Here is a 24922-nt window from a genome sequence, read left to right as displayed (position 1 = left end):
ATGGACTGGTTGGATTTCCTTGCAGTCCAAGGGACTCTCAAGAGTCTCCTCCAACACCACACTTCAAAAGCATCAATTCTTCACGCTCAGCTTTTTTCACAGTCCAACTCTTCCATCCATACATGACCACTGGAAAAACCATAGCCTTGACTAGACGGACCTTTGTTGGCAAAGTAATGTCTCTGCTTTTCAATATGCTATCTAGGTTGGTCATAACTTTTCTTCCAAGGAGTAAGCGTCTTTTAATTTCATGGCTGCAGTCACCATCTGCAGTGATCTTGGAGCCCCCCAAAATAAAGTCTGACACTGTTTCCACTGTTTCCCTATCTATTTCCCATGAAGTGATGGGACCAGATGCCATGATCTTCGTTTTCTGAATGTTGAGTTTTAAGCCAACTTTTTCACTCTCCTCTTTCACCTTCATCAAGAGGCTTTTTAGTTCCTCTTCACTTTCTGCCGTAAGGGTGGTGTCATCTGCATATCTGCAAAATGATAGGATACTGAAAGAGGAACTCCCCAGGTCAGTAGGTGCCCAATATGCTACTGGTGATCAGAGGAGAAATAACTCCAGAAAGAATGAAGGGATGGAGCCAAAGCAAAAACAATACCCAGTTGTGGATGTGACTGGTGATAGAAACAAGGTCCGATGCTGTAAAGAGCAATATTGCATAGGAACCTGGAATGTCAGGTCCATGAATCAAGGCAAACTGGAAGTGGTCAAACAAGAGATGGCAAGAGTGAATGTCGACATTCTAGGAATCAGCGAACTGAAATGGACTGGAATGGGTGAATTTAACTCAGATGACCATTATATCTACTACTGCGGGCAGGAATCCCTTAGAAGAAATGGAGTAGCCATCATGGTCAACAAAAGAGTCTGAAATGCAGTACTTGGATGCAATCTCAAAAACGACAGAATGATCTCTGTTCGTTTCCAAGGCAAACCATTCAATATCACAGTAATCCAAGTCTATGCCCCAACCAGTAACGCTGAAGAAGCTGAAGTTGAATGGTTCTATGAAGACCTAAAGACCTTTTAGAACTAACACCCAAAAAAGATGTCTTTTTCATTATAGGGGACTGGAATGCAAAAGTAGGAAGTCAAGAAACACCTGGAGTAACAGGCAAATTTGGCCTTGGAATACAGAATGAAGCAGGGCAAAGACTAATAGAGTTTTGCCAAGAAAATGCACTGGTCATAGCAAACACCCTCTTCCAACAACACAAGAGAAGACTCTACACATGGACATCACCAGATGGTCAACACTAAAATCAGATTGATTATATTCTTTGCAGCCAAAGATGGAGAAGCTCTATTCAGTCAACAAAAACAAGACCAGGAGCTGACTGTGGCTCAGATCATGAACACCTTATTGCCAAATTCAGACTTTCTATCTTAATAACCAAGTATTCTTTTTGCTCTCTCTCTTGCACAGGGTACCTTTATATACACTATATGAAAGTGAAAGTGAAGTCGCTTAGTCGTGTCCGACTCTTTGCGACCCCATGGATGGTAGCCTACCAGGCTCCTCTGTCCATGGGATTTTCCAGGCAAGAATACTGGAGTGGGCTGCCATTTCCTTCTCCAGGGGATCTTCCCAACTCAGGGATCGAACCCGGGTCTCCTGCATTGCCGACAGATGCTTTACCGTCTGAGCCACTAGGGAAGCCACCTCTAACTTCAGCCATATATATATAGTGTGTATATATATACACTATACATATATATATATATTTTTTTTTTTTTTTTTTCTGGATCTCAGCCCGATGGCAGTCCTATTCTTTGGGCACAGTATAAAATCCTTGATTTATAAGAAGATTCATTTTGTTTTTCAGCAAATACATAGAATTGTCCATTTCAACAGAATTAACATTTTGTATAAAGAAGATTTCAGGGGACTATGTTTTGACATAAGCCAAAAATGGCACTAAACAAGAAAAGGCAATGAACTCACCATGGAAGGTTAAATGAACAGAACTGTGCATGTGCTCATGTAACTTAGCAACTTACTTTACACACCTGTGCTGGGATGAGACTCCAAAATCATCTTGTTTAGACATCACAACATGACTGCCTCTATGGACACATGTTAGGTTGGGAAGCTCAGTACTAGAGAAAAATGGAGCGAATTTTCCCAGTGAGCAAGAACACTCAGAATTTCCCACTGGTCTCCCATTCAACATGTGGGATGGTTTGGATACCCAGACTTCCCTGGAAAGACTTCCTTTTATTTTTCTCTCTAGTCTGTTTCAGTGGTTCTCAAACTCAGTGAGCCCAAGAATGACTACACAGGGTTGTACAGTTATAGCCATGGATCTCATGCTTGATTCACAACTCAAGACAGTTCAAGGGTACTTCAGACTTTATTTTTTGCCTTCTGTGCTGATTTTAGAACTTAAAATCTCTATGAATTCTGGAAACTTATTGCGATCTGGGGCAATAATTCCAAGTCTGATTTTGAGAGGTGTTTTAGCACCCTGCCTTTGAACAGAGGAGTGGCTGAAGTTAGAGGTGGCTGGGAAATGTTCCATGTGAAACTGATGAAATAATTAGAAGGTGATAAGCAGCCTAGTCATATTTGTGGTAAAAAGATCCTGATGTAGCAAGACAGTAGAGACTTTAATATTAATTATCAGATGCCAGTGCAAGAGCAGGGTTGGACTCAGGACATATACAACGAGGTTCCTCGTGAGGGCCCAAGGCTGTCACCTAGTGCTGTACAAACAAAGGCTTATCGTAGTTTGAGTAGAGACAAGTGTTGGGAGAACCACAGAACTCGTGGCACCTAATAAAGCAGCCCACAGGTCAGACTCAGGCCACAGCTTCCTCAGAGGTCACTTTTCCCCTGCTATACTAACATGGAGTTAATCTGAAATTTTGTGGCTTTTTATCATTTTGGTTGTATTTCTTTTAAATGTTATTTTCATTTATTGCAAAAGTTGCAAAAGTACTTTAAGCAGAAGGAATCTGTTCCTAGTCTTTTGTGGATTCATGGTTAAGATACATTATAATGGAAACAACTAGGAATGTAAAGCATTGGTGTTGAACAGGAAATGCAAGTCACTCCTGGAGTTCGCACTCCATCCTCAAATACTGACTATGCATCCTGGGTAAAAAGATGAGTAGGTGGTAATGACGGGAAGCTTTTTCCTATGAAAAGGGACTTGATGGCATAGTGCCTCATACTATTCCTAGGAACAGTGAGAAAGCATGAAGTGTCCTTCACAGCTGCATTTGTGTGCATGACTCTATGAAAACAGCACTTGTTGGGGGAAAAAAAAAACCAAAAACAACCACATGTAAAGTGAATTTAGCAGAAAAGCATATTAAAAAAAAAAAAAGCCATGAAGATAAGACTTGGTAAAAGGAACAAACAACCAAAACAGCAACAACCCCCACCTCCAAACAAACCAAACAAAGAGAACCTTGGGAAGGCTGTTGTCAATGGAAAGCCGTTGTCAGTGTAAACCTTGACTCTCAAGCCATGTTAAGTATAAAGCGGGGGATAACTGTCAGGGCTTAGACTTTCTGTGCTTCCTCTACACGCTGTGAGGATGGGTGTCTTCACAATGACCATCCACTTACTTTCAGACTCAGCATCTTGCCCACTTGTGCTCAGTCCGTGTTTGGCGAATGAAAGAATTATGCGCTTCAGGGTGATTGCTATTCCATGGCAAAAGCATCACTTGACATATGACTCAGCTCACTGGCAGCTCTGGTAATTGAAGCGCTGCTTCCAGGCACGGGGGCTACAAAGCTTCTGCATTGATTGTGAAATGGACCGCACAAGTATTTTCCCAGGCTGCTCCTGTGTTTCTGATTCATCATGCTTGTGTCCATCCCAGCCTCCACCAGCTGTGTGTGCTGAAACCGTCTGCTACAGCCTTGGTCCTGCCCAGTCCTCGAATCTGTTCTAACCAGTGCCCTGAACAGCCCGTTTCTACTGGTGAATGGTACCGGTGAGACCCAGGTCTCCGGCCTACCCCTCATGCAACCTGAAGCCTCATCTTACCTTCTGATCTTTCCCAAAGCCTGGATAGCCCGTCTCTTGATGAGTCTTCTTCCTCAGCTCCTAGCTGGCACACTAACTTCCCAGTGGGACTCGAGTCCTACTCTGCTCCTGGCTGGATGTGGATTTTGCACTCTCCTTTCTCTACAGGCTCTTGGATCCCCTTGCACTGGTACAGGTTGGGTTCCTAGAGGAAGGAGTCTGTAGTCGAAAGCTTTGGCTCTCTTTCCATCTCAGTCTTGGTCCAGATCAAGGTCTCGGTATTTGGCCAGGTTCCCTCCCCTCTGCATAAGGGAGTTAACTTCTTTTGCTTTATAAGTTTTGCCCAAAGAAAAATAGTCCTGATTGCCCATCACTGGAACAAGGATTACCTGACTTCTAATTAAAAATGTGATGTTGAAGCTGAAATGCCAATACTTTGGCCACCTGATGTGAAGAAGACCCTGATCATTTGAAAAGACCCTGATGCTGGAAAAGATTGAGGGCACTAGGAGAAGGGGACGACAGAGGATGAGATGGATGGATGGCATCACTGACTCAGCGGACATGGGTTTGGGTAAACTCTGGGAGTTGGTGATGGATAGGGAGGCCTGGTGTGCTGTGGTTCATGGGGTCACAAAGAGTTGGACACGACTGAGCGAATGAACTGAACTGAATTAAAAATATACTCAATGCAACAGGAAGATTATTCATACAGACTCAAGAAGTGAAGTCCAAATTGCAGTGTTGGCACAACGGTCTCTGTAAACAATCTCACAAATGTGATTCTGTCTTTGGCTTTTGGTGCAACTAAAAAGGGCTTCCCAGGTGATGCTAGAGGTAAAGCAGGAGATGCGGATTTTATCCCTCGGTCAGGAAGGGAGAAGGGAATGGCATCCCACTCCTGTATTCTTGCCTGGAGAATCCCATGGACAGAGGAGCCTGGGGGCTATGGTCCATAGGGTCCCACAGAGTTGGACATGACTGGAGCATCCTAGCACGCACACACGCACGCAACTAAGGTCCGTCTAAGGACACAAAGGTCTGTCTAGTCAAGGCTCTGGTTTTCCAGTGTCATGTATGGGTGTGAGAGTTGGACTATAAAGAAAGCTGAGTGCCAAAGAATTGATGCTTTTGAACTGTGGTGTTGGAGAAGACTCTTGAGAGTCCCTTGGGCTGCAAGGAGATCAAACCATTCAATCCTAAAGGAAATCAGTCCTGAATATTCATTGGAAGGACTGATGCGGAAGCTGAAACTCCAATACTTTGGCCATCTGATGTGAAGAACTGACTCCTTAGAAAAGACCCTGATGCTGGGAAAGATTGAAGGTGGGAGGAGAAGGGGACGACAGAGGATGAAATGGTTGGATGGTATCACTGACTCAATGGACATGAGTTTGAGCAAGCTCTGGGAATTGGTGATGGATGGGGAAGCCTGGCGTGCTGCAGTCCATGGGGTTGCAAAGAGTCGACAAGACTGAGTGACTGAACTGAATTGAACACAACTAAAAAAGGGAAATTAGCACCTTTGAGCTGGTTTATATGTTTATAGTTCCTCACCATGAAGGTTTTCATCAGTTTCTTTGTGGAATTTATGTTTTTGTTTTTAAGGTATTTTTAGGAAAGGTAGTTACTGAGCCAGCCAATTTCCAGTCACTAATTCATCCATCCAAGCATGAGATGCAATTGCTCCTTCTCTCAGCACCAAGAAAATGGGGAAGGGAAATGCTGGCCATTTCCTGGACTTCAGGAGAAAGGAGTTTCCAGGGTGGAGCTGTGGAATTTCATTTGGTTTCTCCAGTTGACCTGGGCAGTAAAAAGAACCTGAGATTAAAGTGTTCCAGGGGACGCTGAATTCTTCTTTTGTCCTTCTGAGATATCTCTTCATTGTTCTTTGGAAGAAGAAAAAGGCTCCCCTTTATTGAAAAAAGATCAAATTACTAGAAAAAGGCATGAGTGGGAATGTCTTTTGGCAGGTGACCAATCATTTGGAACCTGCTTTGCAAACTGCTTCACTACCAGTGCTTACTCTTGCTTCGTTCTTTACTTTATAAAGTTCATGGCTGTCTATTCCTCACGCCAGAACCTAATGTCCAGATGTGCAGTTGGGGGTACATCTTTAGATCAAACCCCATCCTTGTCACATAGAAAGCTATCTTCTTGTGGGCCCCTTGGTGGGATTTTGGGATGCTCCAAGAGTTGGGTGAGTGATGATGGTTCGTAATTCAAAGATGGATGGTTTATTAATACCACAGACAATGCTAGCCAAGAGAGTAGGTTTGGGGCTTGGTTGTTGGAGACACAGGATTATAATAGTTCCCTTTCCAATTTTTTATAGGGAAGGTCAAATGCCAAATATAGGAGGAGGAGTTTGAGCACAGGGAGAGGGCTGCGAGTTGGATGAGAAGACAGGATCGAATAAAATCTGATGCCCTGAATACTTGTACTGATTATAGGCTGTTCCAAAAATGTGAACTTTCCCAGCATCTTCATCTGTTAATGAAAAATTTGTGACATCTGCAATTGCATTTATCTTTTAAATTTCCTTTCTAACCATTGTGTCGCATAGTCTGGTACTTCATTAGTAATGATTTTACTGACAGTTCCCTTAAACAGTCTGTGGATTCAGGTAGAGGAAGATGGATTTTTAACTAATCTTTTTTGGCATAAGCATATATCATATAGGAGACTTAACTCTTCTTTCTAGTTTTCATTTGTTTTCATTGGTATTATCTGACAGAAGGTTGTCAGAACAAATTAAGTGGTGAGTGAGCAATAATTGCTTTGTGATATAAGAAGATGGGTAAAAATTGCTTTTTAACTCAGTAGATGCCCCACTTCCTACATCTAAAATATTTAGGTAGGCAACTATGCACTGAGTAGATGGGCTTGTGGAAATATTTATGGACCTGGCCCGTCTTTTGAAAATGGGGGTTTGTACTGAATAATTTGGATTTGCTGACTTCATAGCTTAGGTTTCCTGAACCAGTGCCAACCTGTTCTTCCCTTTGTGCAAAGCAAATGTGGTCATGCTGTTAATGCCAGTCTTCCCTGTGTTGTATGGCAGGTCCTTGTTGGTTCCCTACTATGGATATTTATTAGTGTGTGTCTGTTAATCCCAAATTCCTAACGTTGCATCCTTTCTTCAGACCAGCCACTAGTCTACTCCTAGATTGCACCCCCACTTTTCTGAATTTTTAAGAGTGGCTTCATTATACATATCACTGATTCACTTCATTGTACAGCAGAATCTAACACACTCTAAAGCAATTATACTGAAATAAAAAAATTCAATTCAAAGGTCAGAGTGACAAACTCTTTAGAACCCTAAGTTCAAGATCCATCAAGGCATACAATATGAACCATTTTCTACTGTCATTTCCTCAAATATTTATTTCAGGCAATTTCTTGGTGAATTCTGGGGGTTTTATCAATGTTACAATTTCAGTGTTGGTTTTTCTCTTCTCTGATTTTTTTTTCTGGGTTCAGTTCAGTTCGGTCACTCAGTCGTGTCCGACTCTTTGCAACCCCATGAATTGCAGCACACCGGGCCTCCCTGTCCATCACCAACTCCCGGAGTTCACTCAAACTCATGTCCCTCGAGTCGGTGATGCCATCCAGCCATCTCATCCTCTGTTGTCCCCTTCTCCTCCTGCCCCCAATCCCTCCCAGCATCAGAGTCTTTTCCAATGAGTCAGCTCTTGGCATGAGGTGGCCAAAGTACTGGAGTTTCAGCTTCAACATCAGTCCTTCCAAAGAACACCCAGGACTGATCTCCTTTAGGATGGACTGGTTGGATCTCCTTGTAGTCCAAGGGACTCTCAAGAGTCTTCTCCTACAGTACAGTTCAAAAGCATCAATTCTTTGGCGCTCAGGGTTAGATCAGTGGTATTAGTGGTGTTGGCAAACTTTCTGTATTTTCTATGCTCTGAAATAATTTAGAAATGCATTTATGATTTATGAAATGCATCATAAAAATAATCTATTCTTTATTTAAAAGAGCGTATCTAAAAGCCTGTTATGGTCTGCAACCTCTTGGAGGTAAATTGTGGTTAACTTCAAATGTTTCCATAGTTTTGGTTTATCTGAGTGAGATGTTTTTGCTTTTGTTTTTGTTATGAACATTTTCTTAAAAGAATCTAACATTTCTTGAAGATATTCAAGGGGAGAGCATAAATCTATACAAAATATGCTTTTGTATTTTTAGACCTTCTTTGCTTTTGTGGTCATTTCTGTATTTTTAAACTTTCTATAGGTTTATTTTCATTTTCTAATATTTTCTTTTTTTTGAGTAGATAGAAATGTGTGTGTGTGTGTGTGTGTGTGTGTATGTTTGTTTTCCAAAAAATTAGTTCCAGGACTTACCTATTAACTCCACAATTTGTTTAACAAAACTAATTCTAAACACTTCTTTCTACCTCCTTGGCTTTTTCCTCAAGGGCTTAGTTCTTTTAATTTTATTCTTTTTTTTAATACCAAGATAATTTATTTATTTATTTTAAAAAATTATGACAGTTTCTACTTCTGCAAATCCTTCCATTATTGTTCACAGGCCAACACATTTTTCTGAGAATTTAAATGTGAACTTTCCTATGAGAACTATTTGATCCTACCTCAAAATTTTGGTATGTTAAAAATGCTACTCATTTAGGAAAAATCTACTTGTTGGCTTGTGTTCATTTTTTGTTCAAGGGTTATTTAAGAGAGTGCTTCCTAATTTCTGTGCAGCAGGTTCCTCTTTTTTGTAACTTTATTTGCATACTTATTTTTGGCCGTGCTGGGGTCTTTGTTGCTGTGCAGACTTTCTAGTCGTGGTGAGTGGGGGCCCCTCGTCCTCGCGGTGGCTTCTCTCATTGCGGAGCACGGGCTCTGGGGCGTGCGGGCTTCTGCGGTTGTGGCTCAGTAGTTGCCTCTCCTGCCTCTAGAGCACAGGCTCAATGGTTGGCTGTGGCGCACGGGCTTAGCTGCTGTGGGTACGTGGGGTCTCCTGGGGTCTCCCAGGACCGGGGATTGAACCTGTGTCTCCTGCACTGGTGGGCAGATTCTTTACCAATGAGCCACTAGGGAAGCCCAATAGATTCCTCTTATGCTTAAATATTATCACTCATTTCTAATAATTTTTGCTTCATGATACTATGTTAATCAACAGATATTTATTACTGTTGTATATTCGTTTTGGATTCCATCTTTATTGATATAAAATTCCAGTCCTGTACATTTAATATTCTACTTAGAATTCAACTCACAAATAAATTATTCAATTCATAAATAAATGCACTTCCATGCTTTCCTTCTTTGTAAATTCTACCTTAAAATTTATGTAATAAACCTTCTGATCTCTCTTTTTCTTTTCCTGATCACTTTATTTTATCATATCTCTTGACAGCAGAATATATTTGATTTTTAAAAAATCCAACCTGATAATCTTTTCACGTTTTTATTTATTTTTGTCACATTATTTGTGATTTTTGAAGTTTTTTCTTCTTTCTAAAGTTTTTGAGTTCTTTTTCTGTTTTTATTTTTTACGTGTACATTCTCCTATTATTTTGAGTTGACGTACTCTAGTTTTCATTTTACTTGTGACTTTTTAAGTTAAAAAATTTAAAATATGTATTTCTATAATAATCAAAATTAAGAATAAGATCATTTTTAAAAAGCTTGTATCAAGTAAGAGATATAATGTGTTTTTACTTCTCTTTCCCATTTCTGAGATTTAAAAATATATATAATCTGTGATTTTAGATTATGATTATTGATATTCAGCACATATATTTTTTCTATCCTTTATTTTTAAGAGGTATTTAACATTTATATTTAGTTTGAACAGCATTTTTGTAATCTTTATTTGAATCATCTATAAGGAATTTCATTGTTCACTATGAGTCCTCACTACAAGTCACAAACTGTCTTTTTTTTTTTGAGTCATTTCTTGATTATGTGGTGTATATCTCAATCTTTGTTTCCAGTTTAAATTTAGGTAAAATTGCTATTACATTTTTGTTTTATTTTCAGTGTTATGGAAGGGATACCTGAAGATGCTTTCATTTTTGTTCTGTTGTAGATTACTTCTTTTTCTTTCCTCTTGCCCTCCCCCCACTGCCCCCACCTGGCTTAAATGCTTATACACACTTTTCCTCTTTTATATGATTTAAAAGTTGTCAGATGTGTGTTGATGGAGGTTGCTGTCATCAATTTAGGTTGGAACCTGGTGAATGAACTCTTTCCCCCTACATGCTCAGGTGTTTTTTGAAATCTAAGGTTTTCTTTTTTTCCTTGTAAATTATTTTAAATCAAAACTTTTTTTCTCAGCCTTTCTGGCTGAAATACGTCCTCAAGAATTCATGGTATTTGAGTTGGCAGTGTCAGCTCTGGGGATCTGCCATTTTCTGGCTCTTCGTTTTTATCTCCTTATCTCTTCCCACTCATCTTGAACACCCAGCTCTTCTCTTCATCACAGTTTCAGTTTTCTAGGTGATCCCGTCTGCCTTTACCAGACGTGAAGCAGACATGTGGTTTCAGATGGCCAGTGTTGCTGGTGTCTTGACATTCTTCCTCGTCTCACCAGCAACACTTTGGCTTTGCCCACTTGACTTGCACTCACATTCTGGTTCTTTCTCCCAGATCTTTGCTAAGTGGGATCCTCTCTTTACCATTTGCTTTCCTAACACTGAACCAGCAGAGGGTATGAACAAGCATGATGCACACATCTCCTCCTGCTGAAGTTTTGGGCTAATCTCTGCAGGTGGCACTGCCCCTCCAGCATCCTCACTGGTCACCCCTTTTCTGCCTCCCCAAGTCATCTGCTTAGTTTCCTCTTTCGGAATAAAGTATACGGCGAGCCTCTGAAGGAACATAACTACCTGAAAAACAGCATTCACACAGTATGGGAATGGCCGAGTTATTTTCTGTCTCATAGAACTTGGTTTCTGCGTGCAGAGGCAGAGGAGGGTCTGAGCTCCAGCGGGGCAGCTCTTGGCTTGGCCTATGATATTAACACCACTACGTCCATATTCTGTTTTTTCTCCTTTGGGGAAACTAGGGAATGACTGCATTTTAAACCAGAGGCTGACAAGCCACAGACAATTTATTTCAAAGGTGATTTTCCTCCCCCAGCCCTTATTCTTTGGTGATGGACCCCAGTTAGTCAGAATTCTCTTTAAAATGTCTATAAAGTCCCTAAGACACACAATTGCAAAGGTGAGATGAAATTTCTGGAATGAATCAGGATGAATAGTTTCTTTTCTTTTGTTTTAAGTGTTTTTTTTTTTTTTTGATGTGGACCATCTTCAAAGTCTTCATTGAGCCTCACAATATTGCTTCTGCTTTATGTTTTGGTTTTTCAACCACAAGGTACTTGAGATCCCATCAGGGATCGAATCCACACCCTTTGCACTGGAAGGCAAAGTCTTAACTACTGGAGGGTCAGGGAAGTCCCAGTAGTTTGTTTTCTGCCTACAAACATGATATGATGTGGGTGTTGATTTGTCTTAGTAGAAATAAGCCTGGTTTGGGAATCAGAAATCTAGACTTGACCTCTATTGCTCTAGGGCTTCCCTGGTGGCTCAGCTGGTAAAGAATTGGCCTGCAGTGTGGGAGACCTGGGTTGGGAAGATTTCCTGGAGAAAGGAAAGGCTACCCACTTTACTTTCCAGGCCTGGAGAATTCTGTGGACTATGGAACTCTAGTCTAGATGGTCCCTATCTATCTAGTCCATGGAGTCGCAAAGAGTCAGACAGGATTGAGCGACTTTCACTATTCCTCTACAATGGCGATCCATTCCAGTATTCTTGCCTGGAGAATCCCATGGACAAAGGAGCCTGACAGTTTACAGTCCACGGGGTCGCAAGAGGTGGGCACAACTTAGCAACTAAACCACCACCATTGCTCTGTGACGCTATGGGCTTCTGTTTCCTGAGCTATAAAAGGAAGAGGCTGGGCTAAAAGATTTGTCCAGTTCCGTTGACTTGCATTCTACATCTTTTGTAATGATCTTAATAAATATTGCATGCTATTGAAAAGCCTGGGGCAAGAAGATGCTACTGCTTCGTGATAGAAACATGGAAAGATATATTTGTGGATAGGTGGGAAGTGACTTTGCCTTTTGGGGTCTGATCTTAAATGTATGTTTACTCTTGCATAATTCCATTAGGTGGACAAGGGGAGGGATTGCATGCCAAAGCAGGAGATTTTCCTTTAAGGAAATTAAGGCTGACTGAACAAGGGATTGGTTGCTATTATCAGACACTAATGGTCCCTGATAAAGGGTAATCAGATAGCCCAAAAAGCAGGCTTTAGAGTTAAGTATCCAAGCTCCCTTTATCAGGGAGATATGGCATGACAGCACTTGGAATGGATTCCTTTCTCTGTAAATTTTTAATCGTCTCAAAAATTTTCATGAAACAACTTATTCCTTTCCCTTCTCCTCTTTTACTTAGCTTAATTTGACCTTGATTTGGTGAAAATATGAAAAGAAATTGAAACAATTGCTACTAACCAAGGGGATTATGTGGACAAATTACAAGACTTTGTATCCAAAGTGCCATTTGGATGGGCTTTTCTTACCCAAGCATGCATGGTTTTTGGAATTGATTGGTATGATTTGAAATATCAGGTGTCAATGTTCTTAGTGGTCCTAAAGTGCTCACTTGTGTCTTACTTTTTGTGGACTCATGGACTATATAACCTATGAGGCTCCTCTGTCCATGAGATATTCCCTGCAGTAAGACGAGTGGGTTGCCATTTCCTACATCAGGGAATCTTCCCCACCCAGGGATCAAACCCCTACCTCCTGTGTCTTCTGCATTGAAGGCAGATTCTTTACTGCTGAGCCACCAGGGAAGCCCTTCTTAGTACACATTCTTTCAAAAAATATGTTTGTCTGGCCTTGGGGATTTGATGCCTCAGCCAGAAGAGGGTACTTTCTGATTCCTCCTGTGGAGTTGAACTTTTACATTTTACTGTTATTTTAGGGAGATGTCTTCTCTGCATTTTAAGCCAATGGGATCTCAAATCTCTCCATGACCTGGATGGGGATTTTTGATACACACAGTAGCCCTCCATCCACACCTCAATGCATGTCCTCCTCTGGGCTCAAGTTATAAGGGCATGGATATCGGAGTCTTTTCTTTCCTTGGATGTTCTATCAGCTGCCCATCTGGGCCAGTGTCGCTCCTTGCCAGCCAAGTTATAAAGTCTAGTGAGCTTTCTGAAAGCAGATTCAGAGGCGGATTTGGTCTGTAACATATATTAAAATTTTTTTTTGTTGGTGCATAGTTGATTTACAATGTTGTGTCAGTTTCAGGTGTCCAGTGAAACAACTCTGTTACACATATACATGGTTTTCCCAGTGGTCATGTATGGATGTGAGAGTTGGACTATAAAGAAAGCTGAGTGCCGGAGAATTGATGCTTTTGAACTGTGGTGTTGGAGAAGACTCTTGAGAGTCCCTTGGACTGCAAGGAGATCCAACCAGTCCATCCAAAAGGAAATCAGTCCTGAGTGTTCATTGGAAGGACTGATGTTGAAGCTGAAGCTCCAATACTTTGGCCACCTGATGTGAAGAGCTGACTCATTGGAAAAGACCCTGATGCTGGGAAAGATTGAAGGTGGGAGGAGAAGGGGGCGACAGAGAATGAGATGGTTGGATGGCATCGCAGACTCAGTGGACATGAGTTTGGGTACACTCTGGGAGTTGGTGATGGACAGGGAGGACTGGTGTGCTGTGGTCCATGGGGTCACAAAGAGTCAGACATGACTGAGTGACTGAACTGAACTGAAATGAACACATATACATATATCCACTGTTCTTCAGATTCTTTATGTGAAGCATATTTTAAAGGAAAAACAAATAAAAGAGACAGTCGAGAAATATGATTGGGCAGGAGACACCCACTGGTGGTACAAACCTGAAAATACCTGTGCTCATCTGGAGGTGCATCTCTAGAGTGAGTAGTGTGGTAATGCTGTTTAGTCGCCAAGTCCTGTCTGACTCTTTGTGACCCCATGGACTGCAGCATGCCAGGCTCCTCTGTCCTTCTCTATCTCCCCGAGCTGGTTCAAATTCATGTCCATTGAGTCGATGATGCTCTCTAACCATTTCACCCTCTGCTTCCCTCTTCTCCTTTTGCCTTCCATCTCCCAGCATCAGGGTCTTTTCCAATGAGTCAGCTCTTTGCATCAGGTGGCCAAAATATGGGAGCTTCAGCTTCAGCATCAGTCCTTCCGATGGATATTCACAAATAAGGAACGCAACTTTGACTACTTGATTCCTCTAGTGACACTTCCACAGACAAGACACTGCCTTTAGGCGACCTAACCCTAAATGAGTGTGACACACGGGTCCCCTTCCTAGCTGTACACCTTGGGCAAGTTACTTAACCTCCGGAGGCTGTAGTTCCCTTATCTCTAAAGTGGATGAGACTGATCTCTCTCCGTATTAGATAGGGTTGTTGTAAGAAATACAAATGAGAGCATATGCTCAGAATCCTAATACAGCAAACACTAGGGCTTCAATATGAGTCTGGACTTTTAGCATCTGTTACAAATCAGACACTGAGCTCTGTACTTTCTTTTTCTGATTGAATTCTAAACATGGTGGTTTACTAGGCCTGCCTTAACAGAGTACTGTAAGCCGGGTGGTGTAGAACAAGAGAAATTTATTGCTGGGTCTTCCCTGGTGGTCCAGTGGTTAAGACTTCACCTCCCAATGCAGGGGGTGTGAGTTCAGTCCCTGGTTGGGGAGCTAAGATCCACAGGCCTGGGGGCCAGAAAAACAAAACATGAAACAGAAACAATATTGTAACATATTCAATAAAGACTTTAAAAGTGGTCCATATTACAAAAAAATCTGAAAAAAAAGAAGTGCACTGTCTCTGAGAGGCCAGAAGTCCAAAACCAAGATGTGGGGTGCTCTGGGCTCCCTCTGAAACCTCTAGAGGAGGATGTTTCCTGCCTGTTTCAGCTTCCGGTAGCCCCAGACTTTCCTTGGTTCAGGCAACATTAATTCCAATTTCTGCCTCCGTCTCCACACCATTTTCCCTCTATGTGTATCTGTCTCTGTGTTCAAGTTTTCCTTTTTCATAGGACATCAGTCATCATGGGTTAGGACCCACCCTGATGACCTAATCTTAACTCAATTTCCTCTGTAAAGACTCTTTTATCTTCAAATAAGGTCACTTTACAAGTGGGGCTTCCCCAGTGTCTCAGTGGGTAAAGAATCTGCCTGCAATGCAGGAGGCCTGGGTGTGAGCCCTGGGTAGGGAAGATCCCCTGGAGGAGGAAGTGGCAACTCACTCCTGTATCTTGCCTGGAGAATTCCATGGACAGAGGAGCTGGGCAGGCTACAGTCTGTGGGATCACAAAGAGTCGGACACGACTGAGTGATTAACTTTATAAGTCCTGGGGGTTAAAAATTCAATATATCTTTTTTGGGGGACATAATTCAATTTATAACACTCACAAATCTCTGCTTGGTAAGTTTCATTATTCATGTTTATAGGTAAGTGAACTGGGACTCAGAGAGGTCAAATAACTCCCCCTGAGTCGCACAGCAGGCAAGTGATGGGAGGGAGGACTTGAACCTAATCTCCCCAGCTCCCCAGGCTATACCTCTCCCACTAAAATGTTGTTGCCTCCAAATCATGAAACTTTTAAGTGAACTAGGAGAGGTTTGAAGCTAAAGGGTGAATTAGGGTTTCAAGTTGCTGCAATAAAACTAGTTGTTACTGGGGGAAAATAGCCTAAATCCATAAGCAACCTGTGTGTCATTTTGTTCAAAAGCAAAAAACAGGAACAAAACCCAAAAACTATAGTAGCTATGAAAGGCAACTACAACATACCTACTCTTGGCAAGGTTTTCCAAACCTGGATTTTACCTCTTCCTCCCCATATCTCTAATTCTTGCAATCTGGGACTGTTTCTCATCATCCAGGCCTCAGTTTGAAACCTTGAAAAGAACGTTGGCAATTTGTCATCTATAAACAATGACATGAGGTCACTTGAAAACTATCCTGTATCTTGCTTTGTATACTTTGGCCACCTGATGCAAAGAACTGACTCATTAGAAGAGATCCTGATGCTGGAAAAGATTGAAGGCAGGAGAAGAGGATGAGAGGATGAGATGGTTGGATGGCATCACTGACTCGATGGACATGAGTTCATGAGTTTGAGAAGCTCTGCGAGTTGGTGATGGACAGGGAAGTCTGGTGTGCTGCAGTCCACGGGGCTGCAAAGAGTTGGACACGACCGAGCAACTGAATTGAACTGAACTGGTCTTGCCTTAGTAACAGCGGTTACAACTTCAGTTACTCACACTTTACTTACGTAGTTCTAATAATAATAATATTCAACTTTATTTGAGCATCTTTTCTGCACCAGGCGCTTAGAACCTGTTAGTGATGTTATTGAGAGTCTCCATGTGGAATGGTACTGTCTAGGAAAAACTAGTTTCCTTTACTCTCACACTTCACTTCTGGCCACCAAATGTGTGGGTTTTTTTTCCCCTCCACCCTGACCAATTCTCTAACAAGAGCTGGGTGTCCTACAGTTCAATTAAGATTCCAGAAGACTGCTCCCCTTCCCCTTGAGACACCAATTTTAAGTCCATGTTGTCACTTGTTCTTCTTAACCAACCAGCTATAAATCAGAGGTTCCCATGACCCCCTCCTCGGGGCCCATAATTGGCTAGAAAATCTCACAGAACTCTGGAAGATAGATGACTTGCTAGATTACTGATTTGTTATAAAAAGATATAACTCAGGAACAACCAGATGAAAGAAATGCTTTGGGCAAGGTATGTGGGAAGGGGTGCCTTTCCAGACACATTGCTCTCTCGGCATGCGAATTTTGCCAACTAAGGAGCTCTTGGAATCCTACAGTTCAGGGATTTTCATGAAGGTTTCATCACCTAGGCATGATCAATTATGGACTCAGCCCAGGAGTGTGGTGAATTGCAGCTGAAAGTTCCAAGCGTCTCATCATGGCTTGGTCTTTCTGGTGACCAGCCTTCATCTGGAAACCATCCAGGAGCCCTCCAAGTGGTGCCTCATTAGAAGAGATGTTCCCATCACTCAGTCAATTCCAAGGTGTTAGGAGACTCTATGCCAGGAATCAAAATCAAAGACCAAATATTAGAACCAAAGATGCTCCTTTAGCATCTGTATTGCTCAGGAAACTGCAAAGATTTTAGGAGCTGGGGATAAAGATCAGTATGTATATTTCTTTTTGTCTTAGAGCATCACAAGGGCTAAGAGGGGAACTCTGGTTCTGTTTTTGTTGGCTGATTTCATCTTCCTTCCAAAATGTTTCCTTACGATTAATTTGACTGTGATCAGGCATCTCACAAATACAAGACACCATCATTTTACTCTGGATTTCTAAAGCAAAGACGTAAAATGGAATGGGCTGTTGTATGGAGTAAGAGTCAGCAAGTAAAGACCTATAACAGGCCAAACTTAGCCCATCACCTAGTTTTGTAAATAAAGTTTTATTGAAACACAATCACATTCATTTACGTATGCCTTGTCAATGGCTGCTTTCACGTTACCATGAACAGGCAGAGGTGAGTATTTGCAACAGAGACCTTCTGGCCCACGAGACTTAAAATATGTCTTATCTGGTGATTTTCAGAAAAAGTTTGCTGCTGCACAAATGTTGAAGCTAAAATACAGAGGAGGAGGATGTCGGTTTGTACATGATGGAAAAAGTGGAAATCCAGTACTAATATTTCCTACTGAAAACAAGCGTTTAATTGGTAGGGTCATTTTAAAGTCTTAACTGGATAACGCAAATGTGACAGCAGACTGCAACTTTTTGCAGCCGGCCTAGCACCAAGATTCTGCCAGAATGATTCCAGGATGGTTTCATCGTTCACTCAGTAGATAAGCTCTCATTCTGTGCACTGTGGAAAAACACAAAGAAAAAATACAAAGACAAGAATAAAAACAATAGCAATAATTCCTTCATCATGTTTATAGAAGCATTATTCACCACAGCCAAAAAGTAAACGTAAGCCACGTGTCCATCGATAAATAAATGAATGAACAAAATGTGGTCTATGCATGCATAGAATATTATTGTCTTTAAAAAGGAAAGGATTTCTGACACATGCTACATGGTAGATGAACCCTGAGAACATTATGCTAAGTGAAATAAGGCAGGCACAAAAGGATAGGTATTGTATGATTCCACTTAAACAAGATACCTAAAGTAGTCAGTTTCATAAGAGACAGAAAGTATTGGTGCTTGCCAGGGACTGGGCTAGCAGTGATGGGAAATTATTTAATGAGTACTGAATTTCAGCGTTTTAAGATGAAACGAGTTATGGAGATTGCTTATACTGAATGCTCTGAACTATGTACTTAAAGGTAGTTAAGATGGTAAATTTGATGTTCTGTGTGGTTTGCTGCTGTTGTTTAGTCACCAGGTCATGTCCAACACTTTTGTGACCCCCTGGACTGTAGCCTGCCAGGCTCCTCTGTCCACGGGATTTCCCAGGCAAGATACTAGGGTGGGTTGCCATTTCCTTCTCCAGGGGATCTTCCTGACCCAGGGATCAAATCTGCATCTTCTGCGTGGCAGGTGGACTTTTTACCACTAAGCCACCAGAGAAGCTCAATGTGTACTTCACCACATTACAAATTTAAAAAATTTGTAATAAAAAAAATTGCCAGAAAAGGTGGCAATAATTTTAACAAGAGTTATCATTTTTTTCTGTGTTTACTATATGCCAGCCATTTCATGAGCATCTTTTAAACAATTGCATGAGCTAAATACCCTCGTGAGCCCAAGATTATGGTAAGTAATGAAGGATCAAAGCATTTAAGCGACTTGACCAAGGTCAAGATCTCTGTGACCCCAGAATACCTATCTGCTTTTAAGTAGAAAGGAAGGATTTCAAAGAAACAGGACTGGAGCTGGGGTAATGCAAGTGATGCACTTAGCCCTGGCATGAAATTTAAGGAAGCACCAAAAAGCTCAGTGATCAAGACAAATGACATTGTCATACAATCTTTAAAAAAACCAAAAGTTAGTGTAAAAATCCATGATGAACAAAATATGAAAATGTAAAATAAAGACAGGATCTAATAGAATGAGGGAAGGTTGTTGCGTAACTGCAGGGTCGATCTTGTAGAGAATTCACTTATTATAGTCAGGATAGTTTCACATCACTGATTGAACATTAAAGGAAGGCTCCCTAATCATTTTAACATGATCAGATATTTGTAAAACTTTTAAATGTAAACCGATGAAGAAGAGCCCTGTGAACCTATGGAAAGAGAGAGAAGTTTAAGCAAAACAGGGTGAAACGCTATTCAAAGGAGCCGGAGCTTCGTAATAACTTGGCACCACGTTCAGAAGGCTTAATTTCAAGAGATATTTATCCCAATGATAGCTGGTAATAATACTCTAATAAGTCCTGTACTTTCCGCTAAGACGAAATTAATCGGAGTTTTCTGAGGCTGTGTGATGTGCTGGAGCCGTCACACTCTTGGGACTCTGCCACTTACAAGCAGGGGGCTGTTGGGAGGGTAATTAACCTCTCTGGGTCCTAATTTCATTATCTTTAAAATAAGGATAATGCTTACTTTGTCGACTTCATAGAGTTCTTGTGAGGATCAAATGAGATAATGGTTGCGAAAGTGCTTTATAAAATTGCGGTGATCTGCAAAGTTGGCCGTTGTTATTTCACGGTGAATTCTTTTTTGAAACTAGATTAAGGAGCCAAAGCTAATACCCATCTTATAGACTGTGTCATATGGAATCTTCCTGTGTGTAGTTATGTTTGGGGACCGGGCGGGGAGCGTGGGGACCTGATGCGACTTATGGTCTTTCTGAATCCATATATTATTAAGTCAGAACCACACTAATCAGTAAGTTGATGAAACAGTGGGTAAGATTTTAGCATTGAGAACTGGCAGGAGATTGTTTTAGGTGTTTTGTATGGAGAACTGGGTCAAAAGGGGTACACCCGTGGTGGATTCATGTTGATGTATGGCAAAACCAATACAATATTGTAAAGTAATTAGCCTCTAATTAAAATAAATAAATTTAAATTAAAAAAAAAAGGTGGATAATGTTTTTAGATATGGAAAAAGGTTGAAACGAAGGACAAGGTTCAGGCTTACATGTTGGATGACAGAGAGAGAAAAACATTCTTGGTTCAACTGAACTTTTTGTTGAGTGAGATTAAACTGGTTCTGGGTACCTGGGAAGGGGTGGAGAACCTGGCCAGTGGGGATGTACCAAAGAAATGAGCGGTTATTTAGTCATCATCTCTATAGTTTTGTGATTCACTTTTATGAGCAAAAATGTACCAGTGTACCATCTATCATGGACATTTAAAAAGTATAATGTGTTTTAAAAAATGCACTATCTCTACTATCTCATAAATATGCTATTATTGTTGTTCAGTCACTAAGTTGTGTTCGACTCTTTGTGACCCCATGGACTGCAGCATGCCAAGCTTCCCTGTCCTTCACTATCTCCCAGAGTTTGTTCAGATTCCTGTCCACTGAGTCGGTGATGTTATCAAGAATACTGGACTGGGTTGCCATTTCCTTCTCCAGAGGATCTTCCCGACTCAGGGATCGAACTTGCGTCCCCTGTGTCTACTACATTGCAGGCATATTTTTCACCCACTGAACCATGGGGGAAGCCCCATGTCATAAACATACGTCCAAATAAAATATCGAAGAACCTACTCCTACATTTCAAGCCCCTGAAACTTTTTAAAAGCCAAAAGTGTAATAAAGCAGGCGATTTGTTGAAGGAACAATATTAAAAGATGTTTAAGCAATACCTCTTTGACCTTAAGTCTAAGCCATCCAGCTCTGTCTAGTATTGGTATTTGGCTGCTGGAAATGCTTGGCAAGGTAGAATGTTTTGATTTCATTTGATCTCTCATCATACCAGGCACTTGACTTTTTTTTCTCTCTTGAACTATAGAGCCTTAGATTTGGTGGGCCCCACCCAAATTTCAACACTGACAGAGCTTTTGTATTAAGCTAAGAGTGGGAGATTGTTTGGACAAATGATTTGTACCCTCTGCTGGGAAGGAAAGATTTGTTTCAGGGAAGAGATTGTATGTGTGTGTGCCAGGCATGGGGGCCCTAGACCTCAATTTCCCAGTGCATTAGCCTGTGCATTAAAGGAATTGCATTTTTATTGGATCATATCAAGCTGTTGATTGAAAGAATAAAAGTGACCTTTACATTTTTCACCAGCTGTGACAAGATAGAGATGACACAGCCAAAGAATGGGCTGGAAATGGTGAGCGATTAATGATACCATTGTTCTCCCAGCCCATCCTATGAGAAAAATCAGCATTTCCTCAATTGCTCTGACCAGCATTGGCCTGTGTATTATGTAACGTGAGCTGTGCCTCCCTCTTAGGATAGAAAGGTCTTAAAATGCCTCTCCTCTTACTATAGAGACTGTAGCCTGCCAGGCTCCTCTGTCCATGGGATTCTCCAAGCAAGAACACTGGAATGGGTAGCCATTCCATTCTCCAGGGGATCTTCCAGATCCAGGGATCAAACCCAGGTCTCCTACATTGCAAGCAGATTCTTCACCATCTGAGCCACTAGGGAAGCCCCTTCTATCCTTGCAAGTCTCTAAAAACATAGTTACATGAACATAGTGATGGGGTGGGGAGAGAGGGCAGTGGCGACTCTAGGAAGGTGAAGGTCATACATATACCCTTAAAGTGATGCACCTGTGCACTTCATGACAAAAGAGGACATTGGTCAGGTGGTTCTGTAAAGGGTGAGTAGCCATGGAGATGGAAAGGAGTTGGAAATTAAGACAAATGTCATCTAGCCCATGACCTACATGGGATAAAGCCCTCTCACATTTTTACACCAGAAGAACCGTTGATTGACTCTCCAGGGTCCTTGTATTCCTAGAACAAAGGGCTGGCAGGACCATGTCAGAAATCAGTCTTTTTCTTAGTGCTTGGTGAATTCTCAGCACTCACATTTCTATGCCACCTTCATTAGATTTGTACACAGAATGCGATGTAATTTCTTATCTTTCTGTCTTCCTTAATGCAGCAGTTGGTACCTGGAATTGCTTGGAGGCAGTTTTTGCAATCATCATATCTAGCACCTTTCTATAAATAGGAGCCCTTGATTATAAATATGGCTGCTTTCCAGTCTTTTTTTTTTCACAATTGGTTCTTTTTCTCTCATATCAGTATGAAGCTTATTCTGATTGGAGGTAAGGAAATATGATTCAATGTTATCCCAAAGAAAACCAAATAATTTATTACAAACATGTCTTAATCACAAGGATGAAACTGGTAGGCAAATGATTCTGCTCTGTCAGAATCACCTTATTTTGATTTGTGGTTTATATAAGTGGAATGATTAAAATGAATCTGAACTAGACATTGTGATTTAAACTCTATCAACTCGGTCTGTCTATAAGAAGTGGTTCTTATACAAAGTGAAATGTTCTTTTTACTTGAGGAGGAGATAAACACAATTTAAAGTTTACATAAAGTCTAATAATCAAGCTGCTTATACTCTCTTTTTATTCTAGTTTCTTCTCTTACTAATGAAAAATTTGGGGAGTTTTAGCAAGCATCATTTAAGTCACCAATTGCTTCATTTGTTAAAAGGAGGAAAAGGGACTTCTCTTATGTAGAATGTAGAAGCTCTTAATCAATGCTCTTGCTGCAACAATTAGAAACAGATAATTATAATAAATTTAGAACAGCTTATTTTTATAGGTACCAGAAAGCTAGAATAGCAATGAGGACTAAATTAAACTTTCAAGGAGAAACTCCTTCTAGGGTGAGCTGGCAATCATTAGCTATCCTTCACGCCTCTGTAATCATTTGCCAATTCTGGATATGGGGTGAAAATCAAAGATCTTCCCCAGAAGGAGAGGGCTTTCAACAAACACTTGGCTAGTCTCCCCAGAAAGACATTTTCAAATTTTGAGGCCCCATTGGATGGGAGGAGAGAGCTAAGTTGAATTCTTCTGAAGGGCAAAACTGAAATGCAGAATCTTTCAAGGCAGCAGAGACAAAGGCCCCATCAGAATCTCAATAACAAGTTAGAATGTCCATGCCCTTGAAGTAAAGATAAAGCAGGAGTATTATGAGTCTTACTAAAACTAAAACTTTCCTCATTTCCAGCTTAACCCATTATTGGATTGAATGATTAGTCCTTTATGTGCCTGCACGCTAAATCACTTCAGTTGTATCTGACTCTTTAGACTGAAGCCCACCAGGCTCCTCTGTTCATGGGATTCTCCAGGCAAGAATACTGGAGTGGGTTGTCATGGCCTCCTCCAGAGGATCTTCCTGACCCAGGGATCAAACCTGCATCTCCTGTCTCCTGCATTGGCAGGTGGATTCTTTACCACTAGTGCCACCTGGGAAGCCCTAATAGAAGATAACTCACATCTAACTCCAAGATGGCCTTGGAGCTAGCAACCAAGAGTTTTAAAATGGTTTCCCAGGTGGTGCTAGTGGTAAACAACCTGCCTGCCAAAGCAGGAAGCATAAGAAATGTGAGGTTGATCCTTGAGTCAGGAAGATCCTGACTCTGGGAAGATCCCGGAGGGTATCATGGCACACCAGTATTCTTGCCTGGGGAATCCCAATGGATAGAGGAGCCTGGCTGGCTACAGTCCATAGAGTCACAGAGCTGGACATGACTGAACTACTGAGCATGCACGCATCATGATTAGTATGCTCAGAAATAGAGAACAAATGAATTAAGAAGATGGAGAATTTTACCAAAAAGTTGAAATCATAAAAAAATAAAGTGGATATTCTACAATGGGAAAGTACAACATCTGAAATTAAGAATATATGGAGCTTAGGAGAAGGCAGTGGCAACCCACTCCAGTACTCTTGCCTGGAAAACCCCATGGACGGAGGAGCCTGGTGGGCTGCAGTCCATGGGGTCGCTAAGAGTCGGACACAACTGAGCGACTTCACTTTCACTTTTCACTTTCATGCATTGGAGAAGGAAATGGCAACCTACTGCAGTGTTCTTGCCAGGAGAATCCCAGGGACGGGGGAGCCTGGTGGGCTGCCATCTATGGGGTCGCACAGAGTTGGACACGACTGAAGTGACTTAGCAGCAGCAGCAGCAGCAGCAGTGGATTGGACATAGCAGAACACAGAACTAGTGAACTAGAAGGCAAGCCAGTAGCATTCAAGTTCAGATTTAAGAAAATACAGGTATGGCAGGGGTCCCCAAACCCTGGGTCATGGATCATTACCTCCTGTCAGAACAGAGGAGGCATTAGATTCGAAATAATATACGCAATAAATGTAATGTTCTTGAATCATCCCCAAACCATCCCCCACCACTCCTGATCTGTGGAAAAACTGTCTTCCACAAAACTGGTCCCTGGTGCCAGAAGTGTCGGGGACTGCTGCCATATGAGAGATGCTCAAAGATCATATACACAAATAGTTGAATTCCCTGAACAATGGAGGAAGAAAATAGGGCAGAAGAAATTTTCAAAGTGATAATGGCTGAGAATTGGAAATTCTTGGAATCTTGCATAATGGAAATACAAATAGAAGTGCATCATATTAAAACAGCTGAAAACCAAAGTAAAATCTAAAATTGTAAAACTGACTAGAGAAAAAAATACACAGTATCTTTAAAAGAGCCAGAGTAAGACCGAGAGTTGGATGTTTGTGAGAAGCCATGGAATCCAGAGGGCATTCATCTCTGCATACTTCTGGCCGTGCTGGGTCTCCGTCGCCTCGTGTGGGCCTTCTCTAGTTGGCCATGCAGGCGCTATTCTTGGGTGCAGCACCGGGGCTTTCCATCGCTGCAGCCTCTCTTGTGGAGTACAGGCTCGAGGCACTCAGCCTTCGTTAGCTGTGGCACATGGGCTCAATGGTTGCTGCTCTTGGGCTCTAGGGTGGTGGGCTCAGTAGCTGTGGTGCACAGGCTTAGTTG

This window comes from Bos indicus, chromosome 1, assembly GCF_029378745.1.
Source record: "Bos indicus isolate NIAB-ARS_2022 breed Sahiwal x Tharparkar chromosome 1, NIAB-ARS_B.indTharparkar_mat_pri_1.0, whole genome shotgun sequence".
In the NCBI taxonomy this organism is placed as follows: Eukaryota; Metazoa; Chordata; class Mammalia; order Artiodactyla; family Bovidae; genus Bos; species Bos indicus.
Note: the sequence above shows the minus strand (reverse complement) of the source record.